Here is a 6,195-nt window from a genome sequence, read left to right as displayed (position 1 = left end):
AATGCTAAAGCCAATGGCAGACATTGGGAAGGGAAAGATCACAGAATGCTACACACCTAGTCCAGAGCTAGTTTGGGCTCCAAGGCAAAACCAATTTATTCCACCTAGCTCAGGAAGGGGGGAGTTCCATGAAGCTTCTAGCTCCTCATGTAATACATCCATAGAGGTAAAATCTTTTACACAACCTCCACCTACAATAGTGGACCTCCATGAAGCTACAAAGGAATCCACACCTTCCAGTGTTCAAGAATCACCTGATGAACCACTTCAAGTTCAATCCTGGGAGAGTACCTTACCACCCTTGCAACTCGACGAGGCACCTAAGGTAATGGAAAACTACTGGCAAAACTTTTCACCTATAACAACTTGGAACAACTGGTTTCAAAGGGTGACGACATCATTTCAAATGTATGATCTACCCAAGGAAGGGGGGAGTGTTTGTGGACATCCATTATTCACTTGCTTCCCTCTCAACCTTTCTCCCTGACCTCTTAATCTCCAATCTTAGGGAATGTATATATAAAGCCTTATACTCACAAAAACAAGATAAAAAAGTAAAAGAGCAAGAGCCATAACACAAAATCATAAAAACAAATTATGCACAAGAACACGACCCTTGTAATATTTGCACTCTAACCATCATCTATTTGCGTGTACAGATATGGCTAGTACGCTAGAGTCATCCACTCCTGCCTTGGGTGAGAGGTACCCTCGTTACTTTTCACAAATATTTCACATGGTCTTTCCAGTGCTTGCATGTGAGTGGGATTTGATAGGTACGCTATCATGTGAGAGGAATTTTGAGGAGTTAGAATGGCTGATACGTCTCTTGACCATGTTTGATCCATACTTAGTAGAGAGCGTTTCTCCCATTACACAAGCCTACCCTTTTGACCAAGATGACTATAGGCGTTGTTAGGAGTTTTTTGGAGCAAGGGATTGCGCATATGTACATACACATGCATGGTGCATCAAATAAAGGATTGCCCATTTTCCTTAGCCAGGTGGTTACGTGGGGCCCGCATGTGTACAGGTAGGACAGGGTGTATCTACTGCATCGTTTTTCACTATTACCAATACTAGTGTGTTTTTTCTACAATAAGGAGGAGTTGGTAGCGCGTAAAACTTCTCGAGGAAGCTATCTGCGGGCCGACGATGTGAGGTCAGCAAGTGCGTCAGATGGCATCTAGTGGCGTCAGGAGGGCGAACGAGGTCAATATTTGCACGCGGATGAGGACGGACACAACGTGGGTGTTTTCTGGTGAGAGTTATGCAGAAAGGTCATCATTAGGACCACTTTTTGGGGCCACTTCACGTGGTGGCGAGATGCATTATTGGAAAAAAGCTGAGTGCCAGGTGTGCGAATGATGCAAAAAGGTGACAACTATGCACTGCGAGGTCAATTTTTGGCCTGTTCGGGGTCCGTTTGAGGTCATCTAAAAGGCCAAGGGTGCCCAAGTAATAAAGCTAAGTGTGGGAACTGAAAAAACAGAGAGAAGACCAGAAAAAACGTGGAGAAGAGAGGAGGAACAGCCGCAACTGTGTTTTTGCCCATTTTGGAGCCTATTTTGGCCGTAAACTGCTCATCCGAGGTCGGATTTGAGCACTTTGACGTTGTAGACTGGGATTTTGGGCCGTTCCGGACGTGATGGCGCTGTCCATTTTGCCAAATTCCTCACTCTTTTCCTGTTGTTTTTCTGTGTAAGTTTCTCCTATGAGCGAAGTTTCTGCTCTAGTTTGTGATTGTATCTGGTATCTTTTACCCATATTGTGTGAGCTGTTGGCCCCATTGGTGTTGGCCCAAGCTCATTTGTATCTAAAAATCAGAAATTCTCCTCTTTTGAGCTGAGTTTTTTGGGTGTGTGTGTGTGTGTGTGTGGAGTGGGCAAGTGGATAGTCTCTCTCCTCTCACTCCAGAGGTGTGTTCCCTGTCTCGGCCAGGTGTGTTGTCTACGCCGAGTGGTGCCCCATAGTGTGTGTGTCTATCCTCCCAAGAGTGTGTGTCGGGTCGTTATAGAGGCGCTGTGTGTGTTTTCATCCCGCTCACATTCTTTTGGTGCCCCCACGGAGGATCTTCTTCGAGTACCTTCTGCTTTGAGCTTCGAGCTTCGGGATTACAGGTTGCATATTATAGGTTACGGGTTACAGGGACAGGTACAGGTACAGGTGATTCACACAGGTACATGTAGCTGGAGTACAGTGATATACTAGCAGTGATGTCACTTGCAGTTGTTGTGGGAATGCATCACTTGGCGCCTATTTGAGCGGATTGTCTGCTGGATTGTACGTTACTTGTGGAAACTGCCATTGTACGCATTTGTGGAGCCATACTTGGTTGTATTTGGCAGTCCCAGCCATTTCTGAGACTTGGTCTGGAAGATAGTCATTTCTGAGACTTGATTATGCGCGATTTGCATTAGCCTTCGTGTGAGGGTCGATAGCGTGAGGTTTTTATTGAGCTGGGGGATTCTCAAATGTAGAGATCCTTTCGGTGATACAGGTAGCTGGAGCACCCTTTTTGTGACCTCGCCATAGGCTATGTACTAGTGAGTCCTACTTGATGCTCGGGTTCTATTGTTGACAGTTTATGCATACATAGACAGTCTATATTTTGGGTTCCTACTGCTCTACTTCTGGGGAAACTCTGTCGAAATTTTCCCAAGTTATGATGGCTGGTTTTTTGGTATTTTGAGCCATTTATGCTGTTATGCTGCTGAAATTTTGGCAAAATCAGAGGTTGAGTCAGGTGTGCCTTCTTGGGAGCTTCATGGTTGGCTTTAATGGATGATCAAAATGGCCCTCAGTTCACTCCTTTCCATTTAACTCAAAGAATTCAAATTAATGTTCATGTGTCCAGGAAGATCATTTTCCAGCAGCGCATAGTCTTTATGTTTGGGCCAAGAAGATTGAGAGAGATCCTGGAATGTCCTTTGCCTGTTATCATTCCGATGATTAACTATGAAAACTCATTTGATGTGCATGTGTTTGTCCTTATCTAAAGTTGAGCTCCATTGAAGTTTCTGGGGATTGGGTAGTGAAAAGTTTTGGGTTCTTACACGTGTGTTTGAAGGGGTTCTCTAGCCATGGCTTTCTCTTATCCAGAGTTTCATGGAAGAAGTGATGAAGATGTGGAGGACTTTCTGGAAAAGATGGAGGTTGCCTGCATTAGCAACCAGATTCATGAACCGGCGCAAATGTTACGTCTTCTCCAAATTTGTTTGAAGAGTGATGCATGAGCTTGGTCCAAAGCATTTGAAGAGGAGTTGCGTATGGCTGATCCACCTATAAGATTGAGTTGGGACAATCTAAGGCATGGATTGGAAGTGGAGTTTGTGAAGATAAAAGACCCTGACAAAGTGTGGCAAGAAGTACAGGCTTTAGTGCAAAAGGAAGGTGAGCCAGTAGATGCGTATATATGAAAGTTTTCATTGGCATGGGAGCGGATGTGCAAGGCTTTAGCACCACAGGTACCCCCGCCTGACATGATGAAGAAGGACCGGTTCTTGGCTGGTCTTTGGGAGAATATACGTTGGAGAGTGGAGCTAAAGAAGCCTAGGACATATGAGGATGCACTAGAGGTAGCAAGGAACAAAGAGTGGAAGCTGAGGAAAATGAGCCAGTTAGGGGTGGAGTCTTTGCCAATGAGGTCTGAATTTCAGCCTATAGAGTCTTTACAAGGGCGCATGTCACGGGGTTCATCATGAACCAGTGGTTCTTGTTACTACTCAGGTTATGCCAGCAGTGGTCACTACAGTAGTGCAAGATGATGGGCTAAGGCAAGACATGAGGCAAATGGTAGATTTGATGAAGAATCTCAGCCTAAACATGCTAGGTCAAGTGGGAAATAATCGAGGTCGAGGGAGGTTTGCAAATCAGCCAGGAGGTGAAGAAAGGCCTAGGAATGGTGTTGGACAAAGCAATGGTAGGTTTTGGAGGCAGACGCTCACATGTTATAATTGTGGAGAGTTGGGTCACATCAGCCCGCAATGTGATAAGCCACCAAGGATGGGGGGAGACATGTATCCATTGCCAAGACAGGTGCTAACTAGGTCAAATGATTATGGCATCGAAATTAAGAGAGATGAAGGAACCAGTGGACTGACCCAGGAGGAAAAGGGAAAGAAAAAAGTGCTAAGTGTAGTCACCTTGGAGAAGGCATCAAAGCTAGAGGATACATTAGTGATGCCTATTGGGAAGAGGACCACAGAGGATAAGGAAGGAAGAAGTGCCCCAGGTCCTAGTAAGAAGAAAGGAAAGAGCCATGAAGGCGGGGATGTCAAGGCCAAGAGGAAAAGGAGAGCTCGTCGAAAGTTTCATGTTTCAGATTTTCCACTAGGGGATGGGCAATTAAGCTATGACTTGAAGGAGGATCTGACTAGCAGGAAGGCAGATGTTACTTTTGGGCAGCTTATAGAGATGGTGCCTAAGCTAAAGCGACAGTGGAAGAGGATGGTTAACCCAATGGAGAAAGAGCCAGAGAGAGGTTCAGTGAAGGTGTTGGCAATGGACGAGCTACCAGACATTTGTCCAATAGTAGATGTGTGGAATAAAAGGAAAAATTTGGGACAAGGTTATGTGGATGGCGGAGCCCAAATATGCGTCATAACACACTCATGCGTTGAGAAGATGGGTCTCACAGTGGCTGGGGTGTCAGGTTTTCGGATCAGATTGGCAAACCATCAAAAAGTAAAATGCTTGGGTGTTGTGAAGAGCTTAGAAGTGGAGGCATATGATGCAAAGGCAGTGGTTGATTTTCATGTGATGCCAGCAGGGTTGGGAGCATATCCTATTATACTGGGCAGACCATGGTTACGTGCCTCTATGGAAAGACAGGTACCAAGAAGCTTTATAATATGGACACAAGGAAACGATTAGAGGAGCTTTATGAAGATGAGTATGAGTCTAGTGATGAAGACTCTTCCACGGTGACAGATGAGGACAGTGATAGCACTACCAACAGTGATGAGGATGCTGATGTTGCATTTCTTTTGATGGATAAAGAAATCCAGGAGTGTGGTTTAGTCGCATTTGCGAATGAAGTTGAAGATGAAAGTGAAGGGCCTTATGAAGTGATTGAAGGGCTGATGCAAACCAAGGTTGAGTTGTCAAACAAGCAGGAATTAATGACACAAATGATTAGTGGAGACCTCTCAGCTATGGAGAAGGATATATATTTGCACATGCTGGCTAGTTTTCCTGATTTGTTCATTACTTCATATGAAGAGATCAGAGGGTTCAAGGGCGAAGAGATGCATATAGAGCTGAAAGAAGGTCCTAAGCCAGTGCGGCAAAGGCTAAGAAGGATGGGTCAAGAGCAAATGGAAGCCTTGCGAGAAGAGGTGGACAAGTTGTTGAAGGCAGGGTTCATAGTCCCTGTGGAGACCACAGAATGGGTGAGTCCAGTAGTAGTCAGTCCAAAGAAGGATGGGAAGTGGAGGATTTGTGTAGATTTTAAACCCTTAAATGCATCCACTAAGAAGAACCCATATCCTCTTCCATTCATTGATCAGATCTTGGATTCAGTGGCAGGTTATGAGAGGTACAGTGTGTGTGATGGTTTTTCAGGCTATTTTCAATTGAAGATTGCTCTTAAAGACCGCACAAAGACAACTTTTATTACGCCAGGGGGCTGCTATTGCTACACAGTATTGCCATTTGGGTTGTCAAATGGACCTTCCTTCTATCAAGAGAGAGCAAATTGGGTGTTGGAACCATTCATTGGTAGTTGTGTTAAAGCTTTTATGGATGACTTCTGTGTTTATAGCAGTAGGGTTGAACACCATGAGAAGCTGCAGATGGTATTGGCTCGATATGATGAATGTGGAGGACAACTAAATCCAAAGAAATGTCATCTAGCACAGCCAAGGGTGAAGTTATTGGGCCATATGGTGTCAGAAAATGGCATTGAGGCTGATCCAGATAAGGTGAAGTCTATTATTCTTCTTCCATCACCTACGAGTACGAAGCAATTGGCAACCTTTATACACAAAGTGAAGTACATGGCACGGTTTATTCCATTGTCTTCGCAGCTTCTTTATCCATTACAGCAAGTGGCAAAGCGTGATCCATTGCAATGGGATGACAAGTGTGAAGAAGTGTTTCAAGAGGTGAAAGAGGTGTTAGGGGGTTTGTCAGCCATGCAGGCTCCTGATTGCGAGAAAGTTTTTTATGTAAATCCATCAGTAGGGGATGATG

Source organism: Adiantum capillus-veneris, chromosome 25 (genome assembly GCF_014529385.1).
Source record: "Adiantum capillus-veneris isolate H3 chromosome 25, ASM1452938v2, whole genome shotgun sequence".
NCBI classification, from domain to species: Eukaryota; Viridiplantae; Streptophyta; class Polypodiopsida; order Polypodiales; family Pteridaceae; genus Adiantum; species Adiantum capillus-veneris.
This window is presented reverse-complemented; position numbering follows the sequence as displayed.